The 22,274-nt window shown below is 35.6% G+C and overlaps 4 non-coding genes and 1 pseudogene across 4 annotated transcripts; all 5 read right to left on the bottom strand.

Annotated features, from left to right (window-relative positions):
- Window positions 1-480: 480 nt before the first annotated feature.
- LOC133849910 (5.8S ribosomal RNA) lies at window positions 481-625 on the bottom strand (annotated as a pseudogene).
- Window positions 626-1,191: 566 nt separating this feature from the next.
- LOC133849914 (small subunit ribosomal RNA) lies at window positions 1,192-3,167 on the bottom strand. Its single transcript, XR_009895512.1, has one exon. It is a non-coding gene; the product is annotated as a small subunit ribosomal RNA (ribosomal RNA).
- An 11,047-nt stretch (window positions 3,168-14,214) lies between these two features.
- LOC133849915 (large subunit ribosomal RNA) lies at window positions 14,215-18,163 on the bottom strand. Its single transcript, XR_009895513.1, has one exon. It is a non-coding gene; the product is annotated as a large subunit ribosomal RNA (ribosomal RNA).
- Window positions 18,164-18,514: 351 nt separating this feature from the next.
- LOC133849920 (5.8S ribosomal RNA) lies at window positions 18,515-18,692 on the bottom strand. Its single transcript, XR_009895515.1, has one exon. It is a non-coding gene; the product is annotated as a 5.8S ribosomal RNA (ribosomal RNA).
- Window positions 18,693-19,255: 563 nt separating this feature from the next.
- On the bottom strand, window positions 19,256-21,248 carry LOC133849911 (small subunit ribosomal RNA). The gene has a single exon (XR_009895509.1). It is a non-coding gene; the product is annotated as a small subunit ribosomal RNA (ribosomal RNA).
- Between the last annotated feature and the right edge of the window lie 1,026 nt (window positions 21,249-22,274).

Genomic DNA, 22,274 nt, shown 5'->3' with positions numbered 1-22,274 from the left:
CCCATACAAAACTATTTCTTTAATAACTTCTACAATTTTTATCTGATCGCAACCAAATTTTCAGCAATCATAAATGCTATAGTTATTATTGTATATACCAAAATTTGTAATTCTAGCTTTACAATTACGCTTGTTATTCGATTTTTTTGATTTGCGGGGGCGGAAGTGGGCGTGGCAAAAATTTGAAACAAACTTGATCTGCGTGCAAACATAACAAATGCTGTCGAAAAAAAATTATAGCTCTATCTCTTGTAGTCTCTGAGATCTAGGTGTTCATACGGACGGACGGACAGACACACAGACGGACAGACACACAGACACACAGACGGACAGACGGACATGGCTAGATCGTCTCGGCTGTTGACACTGATCAAGAATATATATACTTTATAGGGTCGGAGATGCCTCCTTCTACCTGTTACATACATTTCCTGCCGGCACAAAGTTATAATACCCTTCTACCCTATGGGTAGCGGGTATAAAAATTAATTAAAGTACATAACAGCATGGACTGCGATATGCGTTCAAAATGTCGATGTTCATGTGTCCTGCAGTTCACACGATGACGCACAGTTTGCTGCGTTCTTCATCGACCCGTGAGCCGAGTGATCCACCGCTTAGAGTGATACAATTTTTTTTTTATTTCATTACGTCAACAATATTTTTATTGAAAGAAATTAAAAATACACCATTTTACTGGCATATATCAATTCCTTCAATAAAATTTTTTTTTATACCTAAATAAATGTTGCGAAATGTCTTAGTTTTACATAATCGATAATAATAAGATATATGACAAGTATATTTTAGCTAAATTTATTTATTATGATCAACATATGTAAAGCGTTAACCTGCAAACAGGTACAACATTGTTTTTCTTTAGGTGTTGCGAACCAATGTATGCGCACTGGAATATGCACAATACATTTTGCAACGCATGTATATTATGGTACATATACACGCAGTTTTTATTTTATCCAAAACACATAAAACACTCTTAATACAGTATATAATAATAATAATACATAACAAACGGTTTTTAGCTAATTTAAATTATTATATGTTGCATAATTGTATCTCATATGATTGAATAAAATATTTATATTTATTAGTTACTTAATTTATTAAATATTGCAATTCCTAAAGAGAAAAACAAATTTAATTTATTAACGGTTAGATGCATTAAAACAATAATGATCCTTCCGCAGGTTCACCTACGGAAACCTTGTTACGACTTTTACTTCCTCTAAATAATCAAGTTCGGTCAACTTTTGCGAAACAACCGCAACACACAAGGCGTCACAGTGATCACGTCCGGAGACCTCACTAAATAATTCAATCGGTAGTAGCGACGGGCGGTGTGCACAAAGGGCAGGGACGTAATCAATGCGAGTTAATGACTCACACTTACTGGGAATTCCAAGTTCATGTGAACAGTTTCAGTTCACAATCCCAAGCATGAAAGTGGTTCAGCGGTTTACCCGGACCTCTCGGTCTAGGAAATATAAATACTTTCATTGTAGCGCGCGTGCAGCCCAGGACATCTAAGGGCATCACAAACCTATTATTGCTCAATCTCATTATTGCTAGACGCAATTTGTCCATTTAAGAAGCTAGTGTCCTTATAATGGGACAAACCAACAGGTACGGCTCCACTTATATAAACACATTCAAACACAATAAACATTTTACTGCCACCATAAATTTACAACACCATAATCCTGAAGATATCTATTTAATATATTTGAGTCTCGTTCGTTATCGGAATTAACCAGACAAATCACTCCACGAACTAAGAACGGCCATGCACCACCACCCATAGATTCGAGAAAGAGCTATCAATCTGTCTTACACACTTATGTTCGGACCTGGTAAGTTTTCCCGTGTTGAGTCTAATTAAGCCGCAGGCTCCACTCCTGGTGGTGCCCTTCCGTCAATTCCTTTAAGTTTCAGCTTTGCAACCATACTTCCCCCGGAGCCCAAAAGCTTTGGTTTCCCGGGAAGCGACTGAGAGAGCCATAAAAGTAGCTACACCCAATTGCTAGCTGGCATCGTTTATGGTTAGAACTAGGGCGGTATCTGATCGCCTTCGAACCTCTAACTTTCGTTCTTGATTAATGAAAACATCTTTGGCAAATGCTTTCGCTTAAGTTAGTCTTACGACGGTCCAAGAATTTCACCTCTCGCGTCGTAATACTAATGCCCCCAAACTGCTTCTATTAATCATTACCTCTTGATCTGAAAACCAATGAAAGCAGAACAGAGGTCTTATTTCATTATCCCATGCACAGAATATTCAGGCATTTGAAGCCTGCTTTAAGCACTCTAATTTGTTCAAAGTAATTGTACCGGCCCACAATAACACTCGATGAAGAGCACTAATGCAGGTTTTAAATAGGAGGAACATATAAAAAAGTACAAGTACCTAATTATATATAAGAACTCCACCGGTAATACGCTTACATACATAAAGGTATAGTACTAACTACAATTGTAAGTTGCACTACCCGTATGAAGCACAAGTTCAACTACGAACGTTTTAACCGCAACAACTTTAATATACGCTATTGGAGCTGGAATTACCGCGGCTGCTGGCACCAGACTTGACCTCCAATAGGTCCTTGTTAAAGGATTTAAAGTGTACTCATTCCAATTACAGGGCCTCGGATATGAGTCCTGTATTGTTATTTTTCGTCACTACCTCCCCGAGCTGGGAGTGGGTAATTTACGCGCCTGCTGCCTTCCTTAGATGTGGTAGCCGTTTCTCAGGCTCCCTCTCCGGAATCGAACCCTGATTCCCCGTTACCCGTTGCAACCATGGTAGTCCTAGATACTACCATCAAAAGTTGATAGGGCAGACATTTGAAAGATCTGTCGTCGGTACGAGACCATACGATCTGCATGTTATCTAGAGTTCAACCAGTGTAACGATCTTGCGATCGCTTGGTTTTAGCCTAATAAAAGCACACGTTCCAGAAGGTCCGTGTTTTAATTGCATGTATTAGCTCTAGAATTACCACAGTTATCCAAGTAACTGTTAACGATCTAAGGAACCATAACTGATATAATGAGCCTTTTGCGGTTTCACTATTAATTCGTGTGTACTTAGACATGCATGGCTTAATCTTTGAGACAAGCATATAACTACTGGCAGGATCAACCAGAATAATGTTCATTTCATTATGTAAATAATATTTAAAATATAATTACATAAATCTTCAAATATGTAAAATACATGACAACTCACAAATATTTTTGAATAACAAACGATAATATTCAATAATTGTATATATATATATGTTATACTTGACATGTACTATACGAATGTGGCCACAATTAGATAGCATTCACGTTCGCTAGTTATAATTCACAATTGTTTATATAAATATATATACTTATATATAAAATATATATGCATATAATCGTTCAAAAATATCATTTTATTTCAACTTTCTAAATATATTATATCACACATGCATATTTATAATTTAAATTCAATTAATTGAATAAAAAATTATTTTATTTTGATGACAAATTGATAATTTTATCTAATTTTGCATTTACGTATAGACAATATTATATTAGTAAAAACCTCCGTCCACAATAAATAATTTTTATAGTGTCCTTTGAGGATTTTCAATTATTCACAAAATATAAATTCTTTAGCAACGAAAACACCTTTGGAAGAAGACATTTAATTCGTCATATGCTTATATAATAATAGTTATTATATAAACATATAAACGTCGGATGAGACTTTTTGTAATAACATAATTATTACCTAATATGCAAACTGAAATATATGCATCCAATACATATATATACGTGATAAGTACACACTGCTCACCATGTATAGGTTTAGACAACAGCCAAACCGTCAGAAGACTTAAAAGAAACAAGTAAGAAAGTTACTGTCGAGTGTGCTCGACTGTGAGATACCCGCTACCCATTTTTAATAAAGGCAAAATATAGCGGTATCATTTTGAAAATATACCGAAAATACTTAAAAAAATACTAAAAATATACCAAATGGTATGTTTGGTATATCAATATAGTACCGCATTCAAAATATACCATAGACGGCTCAATATACCAGATTGTCAGCCAAAGTAACTAAGACCCTTATAAGTAGGCATTTTTGCCCATACAAAAGTATTTCTTTTATAACTTCGACAATTTTTATCTGATCGCAACCAAATTTTCAGGAATCATAAGTACTATAGCTATTATTATATATACCAAAATTCGCAACTCTAGCTTTAAAATTACGCTTGTTATTCGATTTTTTTGATTTGCGGGGGCGGAAGTGGGCGTGGCAAAAATTTGAAACAAACTTGATCTGCGTGCAAACATAACAAATGCTGTCGAAAAAAAATTATAGCTCTATCTCTCGTAGTCTCTGAGATCTAGGTGTTCATACGGACGGACAGACGGACGGACACACAGACACACAGACGGACAGACGGACATGGCTATATCGTCTCGGCTGTTGACGCTGATCAAGAATATATATACTTTATAGGGTCGGAGATGCCTCCTTCTACCTGTTACATACATTTCCTGCCGGCACAAAGTTATAATACCCTTCTACCCTATGGGTAGCGGGTATAAACACCCCCTCGACCTGCCCATGGAGGATGATGATTAGCCCTCCAGAACCCTACCAACCATCTCTTGTGAGAATTTAATCGACAAGGCTGCCTCAAAAAATTTAATTATTGTCCGTACAGACAGATTTTAAATAAATAATTATTGACGAAGAAAAAATAGTCATATATATTTCACTTGAAAAAACATGCCTGAATAGGTTTTGTGACACGTTTTCTACAATGCTTTTATTTTATTTAGTATTGCCATCCAACGTATCTTTTTGTTGCACTAATTTAATAATACAACAGTAAAACTTCATTATTTTTAACTTTTTTAATCATATTGCCTTCTATATGATTATTTTCATATATTATTTATATATGACTTATGCCGGCAAGACTCACTCCATATACATAGTCATATATATTTCACTTGTGAAATTTTTCTCATATGACATGCCTGCTCGACATCACCACCCCTATATAGGTTTTGTGACACGTTTTCTACAACCAGCTCATTTTACTAAGGTCTACCATCTAATGTATCTTTTATGTTGCACTAATTTAATAATACAACAGCAAAACTTCATTATTTTTAACTTGTATAATCATATTGCCTTCTATATGATTATTTTCATATATTATTTATATATGACATGCCGGCAAGACTCACTCCATATACATAGTCATATATATTTCACTTGTGAAATTTTTTCATATGACATGCCTGCCCGACCTCACCACCCCTATATAGGTTTTGTGACACGTTTTCTACAACCAGCTCATTTTACTAAGGTCTACCATCTAATGTATCTTTTATGTTGCACTAATTTAATAATACAACAGTAAAACTTCATTATTTTTAACTTTTTAATCATATTGCCTTCTATATGATTATTTTCATATATTATTTATATATGACTTATGCCGGCAAGACTCACTCCATATACATAGTCATATATATTTCACTTGTGAAATTTTTCTCATATGACATGCCTGCTCGACATCACCACCCTATATATAGGTTTTGTGACACGTTTTCTACAACCAGCTCATTTTACTAAGGTCTACCATCTAATGTATCTTTATGTTGCACTAATTTAATAATACAACAGCAAAACTTCATTATTTTTAACTTGTATAATCATATTGCCTTCTATATGATTATATTTCATATATTATTTATATATGACTTATGCCGGCAAGACTCACTCCATATACATAGTCATATATATTTCACTTGTGAAATTTTTCTCATATGACATGCCTGCCCGACCTCACCACCCCTATAAAGGTTTTGTGACACGTTTTCTGCAATGCTTTTATTTTATTTAGTATTACCATCTAACGTATCTTTTTGTTGCACTAATTTAATAATACAACAGTAAAACTTCATTATTTTTAACTTTTTAATCATATTGCCTTCTATATGATTATTTTCATATATTATTTATATATGACTTATGCCGGCAAGACTCACTCCATATACATAGTCATATATATTTCACTTGTGAAATTTTTCTCATATGACATGCCTGCTCGACATCACCACCCTATATAGGTTTTGTGACACGTTTTCTACAACCAGCTCATTTTACTAAGGTCTACCATCTAATGTATCTTTATGTTGCACTAATTTAATAATACAACAGCAAAACTTCATTATTTTTAACTTGTATAATCATATTGCCTTCTATATGATTATTTTCATATATTATTTATATATGACATGCCGGCAAGACTCACTCCATATACATAGTCATATATATTTCACTTGTGAAATTTTTCTCATATGACATGCCTGCCCGACCTCACCACCCCTATATAGGTTTTGTGACACGTTTTCTACAACCAGCTCATTTTACTAAGGTCTACCATCTAATGTATCTTTATGTTGCACTAATTTAATAATGCAACAGTAAAACTTCATTATTTTTAACTTTTTAATCATATTGCCTTCTATATGATTATTTTCATATATTATTTATATATGACATGCCGGCAAGACTCACTCCATATACATAGTCATATATATTTCACTTGTGAAATTTTTCTCATATGACATGCCTGCTCAACATCACCACCCTTCATATATAGGTTTTGTGACACGTTTTCTACAACCAGCTCATTTTACTAAGGTCTACCATCTAATGTATCTTTTATGTTGCACTAATTTAATAATACAACAGCAAAACTTCATTATATTATCATCAATAATTTGTATTAAATACAAGTACAATCGTAAATTGTTTAACATTGTTTAAAATTTTTGTCAAAGTTGAAATGTTCATATACATTCAATAAAAATTCACCAAGTCCAAAAAATGTTTTCTCAAGTTTAACTCGAATTCTTATCTTAGTATATTAATAAACTGTATTAAATGCTATTTAAAAAGTTTTTCATTCAATTTTCATATGTTGAAATTTTTTGCCAATGTTGAACTCATATCTCGGTAGAACCTCATATCATATGGCTGCAGTTCAATAAAAATTCACCAAGTCCAAAAATTTTTTCTCAAGTTAAATTCAAAATCTTATCTCATTATATTAATAAACTGTATAAAATGCTATTTAAAAAGTTTTTCATTCAATTTTCACATGTTGAAATTTTTGTCAATGTTGAACTCATATCTCGGTAGAACCTCATATCATATGGCTGCAGTTCAATAAAAATTCACCAAGTCCAAAAAAATTTTTCTCAAGTTAAATTCAAAATCTTATCTCATTATATTAATAAACTGTATAACATGCTATTTAAAAAGTTTTTCATTCAATTTTCACATGTTGAAATTTTTTGTCAATGTTGAACTCATATCTCGGTAGAACCTCATATCATATGGCTGCAGTTCAATAAAAAATTCACCAAGTCCAAAAAATTTTTCTCAAGTTAAATTCAAAATCTTATCTCATTATATTAATAAACTGTATAAAATGCTATTTAAAAGTTTTTCATTCAATTTTCACATGTTGAAATTTTTTGTCAATGTTGAACTCATATCTCGGTAGAACCTCATATCATATGGCTGCAGTTCAATAAAAAATTCACCAAGTCCAAAAAAATTTTTTCTCAAGTTAAATTCAAAATCTTATCTCATTATATTAATAAACTGTATAAAATGCTATTTAAAAAGTTTTTCATTCAATTTTCACATGTTGAAATTTTTGTCAATGTTGAACTCATATCTCGGTAGAACCTCATATCATATGGCTGCAGTTCAATAAAAATTCACCAAGTCCAAAAAATTTTTTCTCAAGTTAAATTCAAAATCTTATCTCATTATATTAATAAACTGTATAAAATGCTATTTAAAAAGTTTTTCATTCAATTTTCACATGTTGAAATTTTTGTCAATGTTGAACTCATATCTCGGTAGAACCTCATATCATATGGCTGCAGTTCAATAAAAATTCACCAAGTCCAAAAAAATTTTATCTCAAGTTAAATTCAAAATCTTATCTCATTATATTAATAAACTGTATAACATGCTATTTAAAAAGTTTTTCATTCAATTTTCACATGTTGAAATTTTTGTCAATGTTGAACTCATATCTCGGTAGAACCTCATATCATTTGGCTGCAGTTCAATAAAAATTCACCAAGTCCAAAAAATTTTTTCTCAAGTTAAATTCAAAATCTTATCTCATTATATTAATAAACTGTATAACATGCTATTTAAAAAGTTTTTTATTCTATTTTGACATGTTGAAATTTTTTGTCAATGTTGAACTCATATCTCGGTAGAACCTCATATCATTTGGCTGCAGTTCAATAAAAAATTCACCAAGTCCAAAAAAATTTTTCTCAAGTTAAATTCAAAATCTTATCTCATTATATTAATAAACAGTATAAAATGCTATTTAAAAGTTTTTCATTCAATTTTCATATGTTGAAATTTTTGTCAAAATTGAACTTATAAGTTTTTCATGTCTTAATTTGCGCCACCAATATGATGGCGTTCTTTTGCTACCAAACATATTAAATGCATACGTAAAATACGCAAGTATTCTGTACACATAGATATATATATATCATGTATATTTTTAATTTTCGCCACTAATATGATGCCGTCCTTTTGCTGCCAAATAAATATGTATAACTAACACATACTAAATAAATGCATATTTAAAATATGCAAGTATTTTGTACACATAGATATACTATGCATATTCTTAATTTTCGCCACTAATATGATGCCGTCCTTTTGCTACCAAATAAATATATATTACCAACGCATAATAAATAAATGCATATTTAAAATACGCAAGTATTTTGTAAACAAATTTTCGCCACTAATATGATGGCGTCCTTTTGGCTACCAAATAAATATATATTACCAACGCATAATAAATAAATGCATATTTAAAATATGCAAGTATTTTGTACACATAGATATACTATGCATATTCTTAATTTTCGCCACTAATATGATGGCGTCCTTTTGGCTACCAAATAAATATAATAAATAAATGCATATTTAAAATATGCAAGTATTACCAACGCATAATAAATAAATGCATATTTAAAATATGCAAGTATTTTGTACACATAGATATACTATGCATATTCTTAATTTTCGCCACTAATATGATGGCGTCATTTTGCTACCAAATAAATATATATTACCAACGCATAATAAATAAATGCATATTTAAAATACGCAAGTATTTTGTAAACAAATTTTCGCCACTAATATGATGGCGTCCTTTTGGCTACCAAATAAATATATATTACCAACGCATAATAAATAAATGCATATTTAAAATATGCAAGTATTTTGTAAACAAATTTTCGCCACTAATATGATGGCGTCCTTTTGGCTACCAAATAAATATATATTACCAACGCATAATAAATAAATGCATATTTAAAATATGCAAGTATTTTGTACACATAGATATACTATGCATATTTTTAATCTTCGCCACTAATATGATGGCGTCCTTTTGGCTACCAAATAAATATATATAATTAACGCATACTAAATAAATGCATATTTAAAATATACAAGTATATTTTGTACACATTGATATATTATTTATTTATATATATAATATATTCATATATTATATAAATATTCTTCTTATATGCGTAATTGTATAACATAATTATGCATACAATTTTGCATATTTATATATATAAACATATATACGTTTCCATATATACATCATACATATAATATTTTTTATATATGCCTTAAACATATATATTTTATCGAATCGTCAAGCAAAGGATAAGCTTCAGTGGATCGCAGTATGGCAGCTGCTCGACCACTTACAACACCTTGCCTGTTATAAAAGTCGTTTACAATTGATTCAAGGCTTTGTCATTGTATTAAATAATGTTTTAATATATAACTAGCGCGGCACCAGGTGATCGAAGATCCTCCCAATTTACTATGTTATATGTAACATTGGCATCACATCCATCGTCGTCTATTAAATGAATAATAAACTTTTAATGGTTTAGAAGCCATACAATGCAAATTGCCCCTTATTTATCATTGCAGTCCAGCACGGATACGACCTTAGAGGCGTTCAGGCATAATCCAACGGACGTAGCGTCATACCACTGTTCGCTCGAACAAGTATTGTGCCATTGGTCCGTACCTGCGGTTCCTCTCGTACTACGCAGGAATGCTGTCGCAACAACGTTTTGTCATTAGTAGGGTAAAACTAACCTGTCTCACGACGGTCTAAACCCAGCTCACGTTCCCTTGCATGGGTGAACAATCCAACGCTTGGTGAATTTTGCTTCACAATGATAGGAAGAGCCGACATCGAAGGATCAAAAAGCGACGTCGCTATGAACGCTTGGCCGCCACAAGCCAGTTATCCCTATGGTAACTTTTCTGACACCTCTTGTTAAAAACTCTTTAAACCAAAAGGATCGATAGGCCGAGCTTTTGCTGTCCCTGTGTGTACTGAACACCGAGATCAAGTCAGCATTTGCCCTTTTGCTCTATGTGTGGTTTCTGTCCGCACTGAGCTGGCCTTGGGACACCTCCGTTATTATTTGAGAGATGTACCGCCCCATTCAAACTCCCTACCTGGCAATGTCCTTGAATTGGATCATACCTGAGTAATTAGAGTTATACCAAATTTTTAATTTGAGAATACATAAATGCACTCTCTCATTAATGAATTTGTTTGCGATTATATAACAAACTCGTGATACTTTGATCAAGAAGCTTGCATCAAAACCCAATACCATAAGATATAATAAATATATCCGTATAATGGCTAGGAAATGATACACGTTCCATTTAATCAAGTAAGTAAGGAAACAATAAGAGTAGTGGTATTTCATTGTCGATACTAAACCGAAATTTAATATCTCCCACTTATTCTACACCTCTTATGTCTCCTTACACTGCCAGATTAGAGTCAAGCTCAAAAGGGTCTTCTTTCCCCGCTAATTATTCCAAGCCCGTTCCCCTTGGCTGTGGTTTCGCTAGATAGTAGATAGGGACATATTAGCTATATTAGTTTTACGTGTGCACCTGTCATGACTGACTTAATCACACGGCGCCCGAGCGCGCATGGGATCCAATTTATTATTACTTATTTATACACAATTCAGGCGTGATCAGCGCCCCCTTTAAAAAGGTACACATTCGAAGGCCAGTTGTTTGGACTGGACACTTGTGTGAGGAGCGAGGCCTACCTAAAACCTCTTCCGATTTTTGGTTATCGGCAACCGGTTGATACGTACGCAACTCCACGCAAGATAGATAGGGACAGTAGGAATCCCCGTTAATCCATTCATGCGCGTCACTAATTAGATGACGAGGCATTTGGCTATTTTTTGTAGGAAATGAATTTGCCCACACAACAATGCCATATATGGATGGCACGTCATATGACTGTTTTCCCTTTACTTTGTACACAATAGATGTTGGCCAGTGTAGTTGACTTTCAATGAGGAAAGTAAACCTCGGTGCTAACCCACTCCTTGGCGATATCCAGTATGGAACATGAACGTCTTAAAGCCGCAGACTCCGCCATCTACCACCCTGGTACTGATAATATTGCTATCACCAGCGTTAAGGACTCCCAGTGCTCTCAGTCGTTTTACCGACCGATAGCTCCAGATGCCCCTCCAGTTTAGCGTAGCAGAAACGATTTTAATGTCCTCATGTGCCTGATAATCCCGAACCAGAGCCGTTCGTACGTCCTGTCTGTCGTAGATCTCAACCTTACTCTGATGAGCTTGGTCAAGATCAAGTCCGTCAGTCACTACCTGAGCGTCGATCACTATCGTGTGATCTGGTCGGAAACCCACCAGGTCCGGCTTATATATCCTGTTCTCTCCTGCAGACTTGGTTCAGCAATGACAGAGTAGCCTCTCGTCTCAAGTCCCCGCTTGAGATAATTAGCTACACTGTTGTGTCTAGCCACCCGCCTCCCATGCGTACGATGACACTTCTGCAAAATGTGGTTTAGTGATTCGGGAGCATCACATCCTGCACGACACTGCCTCTCCAATTCGTGCCTTCCCTCGTGGTACGAGACCGCGTGGGTAGGGCATTTATCCGCAGTTTGATCCCATTCAAATAAGCTTTTCCAGTTAACAAACGCGTGGGTGCGACAACCCACCCGTGTTGCGGAGCATAACGCCCTGCTTCACGGAGACCGCTACCATCAACAGAGGAGTGCAACCTATCCGCCCAGTACGAGTCGATCAAAAGGCGTGTATCCAGAGCCGCGTCTCCCGATGCCTTGCACCTATCTCGGGCCCTCCGAATTTCCGCACTAAGGAACGAACTGGCTGTCTCGGATTGCTCGAGGTGGGGCCATTTTATGTTCGTTAACCTCTGTATGCGCAGCATTGAGCTGTCCTTCGAACTGAGGGAACACCGAGACCCCCACTTGTGTGGGGGGCATGGAAGAATGCTACTGACACATCCATAGGAAGATCTAACCATTTCCTTACGACCGACCGTACCAGTCTGTCACACTTTCTCAAAACGCCTATTGCCACACTACCAAGGGTTAGCTTGTGATATAGCTGTGGAATGAGGACAGTTCTGAGGGCGAATAACTTCTGCTGTGGCTTCAGGGGGGACCGCGATATGATATCCAATCTGGGACCAATGTCCTCAGTCGGATTGTAGCGGGCCCTCCCGTCCGCAGTGAACTGGATGCCAAGATACTTCCATTCCTCTGAACGCTTCAAGCTTGGACACTTGCGCGAACCTACACAAAAGCTCCGTGATTCGATCACAGTACACTTCTGCTTCGGTTGCCCCTTGACACTAACAGTAAAACACTTATTAGCGTTTAGGGTCAGCCCAACGGACGCCAAAAAGGAGACCGTGGTATCCAATAATGCCTGAAGGCCCTTCGGTGTAGAAGCAAACAACACCAGATCGTCTGCGAACGCTGCAGCGTTTGTTTTGGCATTTCCGACACTGACACCAATCTCGTCCGGTAAAGACCTGAGCAACCGGTCGATGACCAAGTTGAACATATGTGGAGACAAAGGGTCACCCTGCTTCACACCTCTAGCAGGGACGAATTCCTCTGATCTCCAGCCTTTACCATTGAGACTAGTGCCACCTCCCAAGTACAAGCTACGTACGTAGTCAACAAAACCCGTTGGTGCACCATACGCGGATAGGGTGTCAATTACCGCTGCGTGAGACACAGAGTCAAACGCTTTGCTGACATCAAGTGTCGCGATATAACACGACGCATGACGTCTATGGTGGTCCCTCAGGATTAAGTCAACTATTGTCGCGTTATCGGCGCAACCGTCAGTAGGAAGAAACCCGCTGACGCGGATCCCAATCGACTGATGAGGCCAATCGAGATGCCAAGATGGCATTGAGTTGTCTAACTATGACAGAAGGCACCGATATCGGACGGAAGTCTTCTGGTCGGGATGCTCTTACCGTCTTCGGGATGAAAACGGTTCGAGCCATTCGGAAGAGTGTGGGTAGTTTGCCGCACCAGAGAATAAGGTTCATTATGCGAAGCATAACACCACTGGGAATATATGATGGCGTCATTTTGCTACCAAATAAATATATATTACCAACGCATAATAAATAAATGCATATTTAAAATACGCAAGTATTTTGTAAACAAATTTTCGCCACTAATATGATGGCGTCCTTTTGGCTACCAAATAAATATATATTACCAACGCATAATAAATAAATGCATATTTAAAATATGCAAGTATTTTGTAAACAAATTTTCGCCACTAATATGATGGCGTCCTTTTGGCTACCAAATAAATATATATTACCAACGCATAATAAATAAATGCATATTTAAAATATGCAAGTATTTTGTACACATAGATATACTATGCATATTTTTAATCTTCGCCACTAATATGATGGCGTCCTTTTGGCTACCAAATAAATATATATAATTAACGCATACTAAATAAATGCATATTTAAAATATACAAGTATATTTTGTACACATTGATATATTATTTATTTATATATATAATATATTCATATATTATATAAATATTCTTCTTATATGCGTAATTGTATAACATAATTATGCATACAATTTTGCATATTTATATATATAAACATATATACGTTTCCATATATACATCATACATATAATATTTTTTATATATGCCTTAAACATATATATTTTATCGAATCGTCAAGCAAAGGATAAGCTTCAGTGGATCGCAGTATGGCAGCTGCTCAACCACTTACAACACCTTGCCTGTTATAAAAGTCGTTTACAATTGATTCAAGGCTTTGTCATTGTATTAAATAATGTTTTAATATATAACTAGCGCGGCACCAGGTGATCGAAGATCCTCCCAATTTACTATGTTATATGTAACATTGGCATCACATCCATCGTCGTCTATTAAATGAATAATAAACTTTTAATGGTTTAGAAGCCATACAATGCAAATTGCCCCTTATTTATCATTGCAGTCCAGCACGGATACGACCTTAGAGGCGTTCAGGCATAATCCAACGGACGTAGCGTCATACCACTGTTCGCTCGAACAAGTATTGTGCCATTGGTCCGTACCTGCGGTTCCTCTCGTACTACGCAGGAATGCTGTCGCAACAACGTTTTGTCATTAGTAGGGTAAAACTAACCTGTCTCACGACGGTCTAAACCCAGCTCACGTTCCCTTGCATGGGTGAACAATCCAACGCTTGGTGAATTTTGCTTCACAATGATAGGAAGAGCCGACATCGAAGGATCAAAAGCGACGTCGCTATGAACGCTTGGCCGCCACAAGCCAGTTATCCCTATGGTAACTTTTCTGACACCTCTTGTTAAAAACTCTTTAAACCAAAAGGATCGATAGGCCGAGCTTTTGCTGTCCCTGTGTGTACTGAACACCGAGATCAAGTCAGCATTTGCCCTTTTGCTCTATGTGTGGTTTCTGTCCGCACTGAGCTGGCCTTGGGACACCTCCGTTATTATTTGAGAGATGTACCGCCCCAGTCAAACTCCCTACCTGGCAATGTCCTTGAATTGGATCATACCTGAGTAATTGGAGTTATACCAAATTTTTAATTTGAGAATACATAAATGCACTCTCTCATTAATGAATTTGTTTGCGATTATATAACAAACTCGTGATACTTTGATCAAGAAGCTTGCATCAAAACCCAATACCATAAGATATAATAAATATATCCGTATAATGGCTAGGAAATGATACACGTTCCATTTAATCAAGTAAGTAAGGAAACAATAAGAGTAGTGGTATTTCATTGTCGATACTAAACCGAAATTTAATATCTCCCACTTATTCTACACCTCTTATGTCTCCTTACACTGCCAGATTAGAGTCAAGCTCAAAAGGGTCTTCTTTCCCCGCTAATTATTCCAAGCCCGTTCCCTTGGCTGTGGTTTCGCTAGATAGTAGATAGGGACAGTAGGAATCTCGTTAATCCATTCATGCGCGTCACTAATTAGATGACGAGGCATTTGGCTACCTTAAGAGAGTCATAGTTACTCCCGCCGTTGACCCGCGCTTACTTGAATTTCTTCACTTTGACATTCAGAGCACTGGGCAGAAATCACATTGTGTCAACACCCGCTAGGGCCATCACAATGCTTTGTTTTAATTAGACAGTCGGATTCCCCAAGTCCGTGCCAGTTCTGAATTGATTGTTAATTGATAATCGTTATAATTTAAAAGAACTAACTGGTTGCCCAACTAGTATTCTTAAAAATTTTAGCAAGAAAGTTCCACAATTGGCTACGTAACTAAACTATCCGGGGAACAAGAAACTACCATAAATGATAGAAACTCTATTTACCCAGAACGAGCACATAAACCATGTTATTGTTTCCCAATCAAGCCCGACTATCTCAATCTTCAGAGCCAATCCTTATCCCGAAGTTACGGATCTAATTTGCCGACTTCCCTTACCTACATTATTCTATCGACTAGAGACTCTTCACCTTGGAGACCAGCTGCGGATATTGGTACGGCCTGTTGAGAAGTTTGCGTGTCCCCACCATAAATTTTCAAGGTCCGAGGAGAAAATATCGACACAACAGTATATGTCATGCTCTTCTAGCCCATCTACCATATCTCTCTGCGAAAGACTTCCATGGTAGTACGGCTATAAAACAGAAAAGAAAACTCTTCCGATATCTCTCGACGGCTTCTTTATGGTCGTTCCTGTTGCCAGGATGAGCACGAGGCCCATATTTAATAACAAACGGATACTCAACAGGTTACGGAATTGGAACCGTATTCCCTTTCGTTCAAAATTATTCAAGTTTTTTAATTATGACAAAATTTAAATTTTAGTTACTTTTTTACTTGAAAATTTTCGGCTTTCGCCTTGAACTTAGGACCGACTAACTCGTGATCAACCACTGTTCACACGAAACCCTTCTCCACTTCAGTCCTCCAAGGTCTCATTCGATTATTTGCTACTACCACCAAGATCTGTACCAATGACGGCTCCATGCAGGCTTACGCCAAACACTTCTAAGCACACCATTGTACCTTCCTACTCACTAAAGTTTCAAAATTTATATTACAAGTAATATAAATCATCTACTTTAGCGGTAATGTATAGGTATACAACTTAAGCGCCATCCATTTTAAGGGCTAGTTGCTTCGGCAGGTGAGTTGTTACACACTCCTTAGCGGATTTCGACTTCCATGATCACCGTCCTGCTGTTTTAAGCAACCAACGCCTTTCATGGTTTCTGAATGAGTTGTTAATTTGGGCACCGTAACATTACGTTTGGTTCATCCCACAGCGCCAGTTCTGCTTACCAAAAGTGGCCCACTGGGCACATTATATCATAACCTTAAACTTCATATCAAGAAAGTTAAGGTTCTTACCCATTTAAAGTTTGAGAATAGGTTAAGATCGTTTCGACCCTAAGGCCTCTAATCATTCGCTTTACCAGATAAGATTATTTTATACAACAGTTAAATGCACCAGCTATCCTGAGGGAAACTTCGGAAGGAACCAGCTACTAGATGGTTCGATTGGTCTTTCGCCCCTATACTCAATTCTGACAATCGATTTGCACGTCAGAACTGTTTCGGTCTTCCATCAGGGTTTCCCTGACTTCAACCTGATCAAGTATAGTTCACCATCTTTCGGGTCACAGCATATATGCTCAAGGTACGTTCCAGTTAGAGGCATAAATAATATAAATATTATTATACATAACTATATAGAACGCCCCGGGATTGCGTTAATTAACTATAAATAGTTAAAAACTAATCCCAATAATAGTCAAGTTAATTACGCTATTAGGTTTATATCCCAATAACTTGCACATATGTTAGACTCCTTGGTCCGTGTTTCAAGACGGGTCCCGAAGGTATCCTGAATCTTTCGCATTGTTAATCATACAAGTGCTTATAATAAACATAAAAATCAATGATAATCATGCCATTATATAATTCCGAAAAATTAACGCACTGTACTCATATAATCTATCAGCACTTTATCAAATTTTTGAAATTTATTTTATGTTAAAATGCAAGCACTCTAATTTAAATAAACTCTTATCAAAATTGTTTGATAAATTCCATACATGCTAATAGATTACAATGTCCTTATATGGAAAAAATGCACACTATCGTTATAATATTGATTAAATATTACAATTCTAATGATGAATTTTCCATAACGGATATTCAGGTTCATCGGGCTTAACCTCTAAGCAGTTTCACGTACTATTTAACTCTCTATTCAGAGTTCTTTTCAACTTTCCCTCACGGTACTTGTTTACTATCGGTCTCATGGTTATATTTAGTTTTAGATGGAGTTTACCACCCACTTAGTGCTGCACTATCAAGCAACACGACTCTTTGGAAACATCATCTAATAATCATTAACGTTATACGGGCCTGGCACCCTCTATGGGTAAATGGCCTCATTTAAGAAGGACTTAAATCGTTAATTTCTCATACTAGAATATTGACGTTCCATACACTGCATCTCACATTTGCCATATAGACAAAGTGACTTAGTGCTGAACTGATTTCTTTTCGCTCGCCGCTACTAAGAAAATCCTTGTTAGTTTCTTTTCCTCCCTAATTAATATGCTTAAATTCAGGGGTAGTCCCATATGAGTTGAGGTTGTTTAATTACACTTATAGACAATTCTCTGCCTATTTTGAAATATACTCTCTTTTTTGAAGGTCCATAATATTCACAAAATTATTCTTTATATCATATTCGTTAATAAGAGGCAATTCTAGTTTATAAAATAATATATTTTATGCTAGACATTCCTCAGTATTATTTGAAATGAATAAAGAACATATAATTCTTCAAATTTCTCATGCAACAGAGTTTTAGTATTTTCATTTATTAATTCATATTATGAATATCTTAAGCGAGAACTTTTAGATTCACACTTATATTATCCAATAATATACAATGTGCTTAAAATTCCGAAAAATTTTAAACAACTTATTTAGCATAGTCTTACAACCCTCAACCATATGTAGTCCAAGCAGCACTAAAAATTAATTAAAGTACATAACAGCATGGACTGCGATATGCGTTCAAAATGTCGATGTTCATGTGTCCTGCAGTTCACACGATGACGCACAGTTTGCTGCGTTCTTCATCGACCCATGAGCCGAGTGATCCACCGCTTAGAGTGATACAATTTTTTTTATTTCATTACGTCAACAATATTTTTATTGAAAGAAATTAAAAATACACCATTTTACTGGCATATATCAATTCCTTCAATAAAATTTTTTTATACCTAAATAAATGTTGCGAAATGTCTTAGTTTTACATAATCGATAATAATAAGATATATGACAAGTATATTTTAGCTAAATTTATTTATTATGATCAACATATGTAAAGCGTTAACCTGCAAACAGGTACAACATTGTTTTTCTTTAGGTGTTGCGAACCAATGTATGCGCACTGGAATATGCACAATACATTTTGCAACGCATGTATATTATGGTACATATACACGCAGTTTTTATTTTATCCAAAACACATAAAACACTCTTAATACAGTATATAATAATAATAATACATAACAAACGGTTTTTAGCTAATTTAAATTATTATATGTTGCATAATTGTATCTCATATGATTGAATAAAATATTTATATTTATTAGTTACTTAATTTATTAAATATTGCAATTCCTAAAAGAGAAAAACAAATTTAATTTATTAACGGTTAGATGCATTAAAACAATAATGATCCTTCCGCAGGTTCACCTACGGAAACCTTGTTACGACTTTTACTTCCTCTAAATAATCAAGTTCGGTCAACTTTTGCGAAACAACCGCAACACACAAGGCGTCACAGTGATCACGTCCGGAGACCTCACTAAATAATTCAATCGGTAGTAGCGACGGGCGGTGTGCACAAAGGGCAGGGACGTAATCAATGCGAGTTAATGACTCACACTTACTGGGAATTCCAAGTTCATGTGAACAGTTTCAGTTCACAATCCCAAGCATGAAAGTGGTTCAGCGGTTTACCCGGACCTCTCGGTCTAGGAAATACACGTTGATACTTTCATTGTAGCGCGCGTGCAGCCCAGGACATCTAAGGGCATCACAGACCTGTTATTGCTCAATCTCATTATTGCTAGACGCAATTTGTCCATTTAAGAAGCTAGTGTCCTTATAATGGGACAAACCAACAGGTACGGCTCCACTTATATAAACACATTCAAACACAATAAACATTTTACTGCCACCATGAATGAAGGCTATATAAGCTTCAACACCATAATCCTGAAGATATCTATTTAATATATTTGAGTCTCGTTCGTTATCGGAATTAACCAGACAAATCACTCCACGAACTAAGAACGGCCATGCACCACCACCCATAGATTCGAGAAAGAGCTATCAATCTGTCTTACACACTTATGTTCGGACCTGGTAAGTTTTCCCGTGTTGAGTCAAATTAAGCCGCAGGCTCCACTCCTGGTGGTGCCCTTCCGTCAATTCCTTTAAGTTTCAGCTTTGCAACCATACTTCCCCCGGAGCCCAAAAGCTTTGGTTTCCCGGGAAGCGACTGAGAGAGCCATAAAAGTAGCTACACCCAATTGCTAGCTGGCATCGTTTATGGTTAGAACTAGGGCGGTATCTGATCGCCTTCGAACCTCTAACTTTCGTTCTTGATTAATGAAAACATCTTTGGCAAATGCTTTCGCTTAAGTTAGTCTTACGACGGTCCAAGAATTTCACCTCTCGCGTCGTAATACTAATGCCCCAAACTGCTTCTATTAATCATTACCTCTTGATCTGAAAACCAATGAAAGCAGAACAGAGGTCTTATTTCATTATCCCATGCACAGAATATTCAGGCATTTGAAGCCTGCTTTAAGCACTCTAATTTGTTCAAAGTAATTGTACCGGCCCACAATAACACTCGATGAAGAGCACTAATGCAGGTTTTAAATAGGAGGAACATATAAAAAAGTACAAGTACCTAATTATATATAAGAACTCCACCGGTAATACGCTTACATACATAAAGGTATAGTACTAACTACAATTGTAAGTTGCACTACCCGTATGAAGCACAAGTTCAACTACGAACGTTTTAACCGCAACAACTTTAATATACGCTATTGGAGCTGGAATTACCGCGGCTGCTGGCACCAGACTTGCCCTCCAATAGGTCCTTGTTAAAGGATTTAAAGTGTACTCATTCCAATTACAGGGCCTCGGATATGAGTCCTGTATTGTTATTTTTCGTCACTACCTCCCCGAGCTGGGAGTGGGTAATTTACGCGCCTGCTGCCTTCCTTAGATGTGGTAGCCGTTTCTCAGGCTCCCTCTCCGGAATCGAACCCTGATTCCCCGTTACCCGTTGCAACCATGGTAGTCCTAGATACTACCATCAAAAGTTGATAGGGCAGACATTTGAAAGATCTGTCGTCGGTACGAGACCATACGATCTGCATGTTATCTAGAGTTCAACCAGTGTAACGATCTTGCGATCGCTTGGTTTTAGCCTAATAAAAGCACACGTTCCAGAAGGTCCGTGTTTTAATTGCATGTATTAGCTCTAGAATTACCACAGTTATCCAAGTAACTGTTAACGATCTAAGGAACCATAACTGATATAATGAGCCTTTTGCGGTTTCACTATTAATTCGTGTGTACTTAGACATGCATGGCTTAATCTTTGAGACAAGCATATAACTACTGGCAGGATCAACCAGAATAATGTTCATTTCATTATGTAAATAATATTTAAAATATAATTACATAAATCTTCAAATATGTAAAATACATGACAACTCACAAATATTTTTGAATAACAAACGATAATATTCAATAATTGTATATATATATATGTTATACTTGACATGTACTATACGAATGTGGCCACAATTAGATAGCATTCACGTTCGCTAGTTATAATTCACAATTGTTTATATAAATATATATACTTATATATAAAATATATATGCATATAATCGTTCAAAAATATCATTTTATTTCAACTTACTAAATATATTATATCACACATGCATATTTATAATTTAAATTCAATTAATTGAATAAAAATTATTTTATTTTGATGACAAATTGATAATTTTATCTAATTTTGCATTTACGTGTAGACAATATTATATTAGTAAAAACCTCCGTCCAAAATAAATAATTTTTATAATGTCCTTGAGGATTTTCAATTATTCACAAAATATTAATTCTTTAGCTACGAAAACACCTTTGGAATAAGACATTTAATTCGTCATATGCTTATATAATAATAGTTATTATATAAACATATAAACGTCGGATGAGACTTTTGTAATAACATAATTATTACCTATTATGCAAACTGAAATATATGCATCCAATACATATATATACGTGATGGGCACACACTGCTCACCATGTATAGGTTTTGTGACACGTTTTCTACAATGCTTTTATTTTATTTAGTATTGCCATCTAACGTATCTTTTTGTTGCACTAATTTAATAATACAACAGTAAAACTTCATTATTTTTAACTTTTTTAATCATATTGCCTTCTATATGATTATTTTCATATATTATTTATATATGACTTATGCCGGCAAGACTCACTCCATATACATAGTCATATATATTTCACTTGTGAAATTTTTCTCATATGACATGCCTGCTCGATCATCCACCCCCTATATAGGTTTTGTGACACGTTTTCTACAACCAGCTCATTTTACTAAGGTCTACCATCTAATGTATCTTTATGTTGCA

Source organism: Drosophila sulfurigaster, unplaced genomic scaffold (genome assembly GCF_023558435.1).
Source record: "Drosophila sulfurigaster albostrigata strain 15112-1811.04 unplaced genomic scaffold, ASM2355843v2 ctg38_pilon, whole genome shotgun sequence".
Taxonomy (NCBI): Eukaryota; Metazoa; Arthropoda; class Insecta; order Diptera; family Drosophilidae; genus Drosophila; species Drosophila sulfurigaster.
The sequence above is the reverse complement of the archived record's forward strand: the minus strand, read 5'-3'. Positions and strand labels throughout refer to the sequence as shown.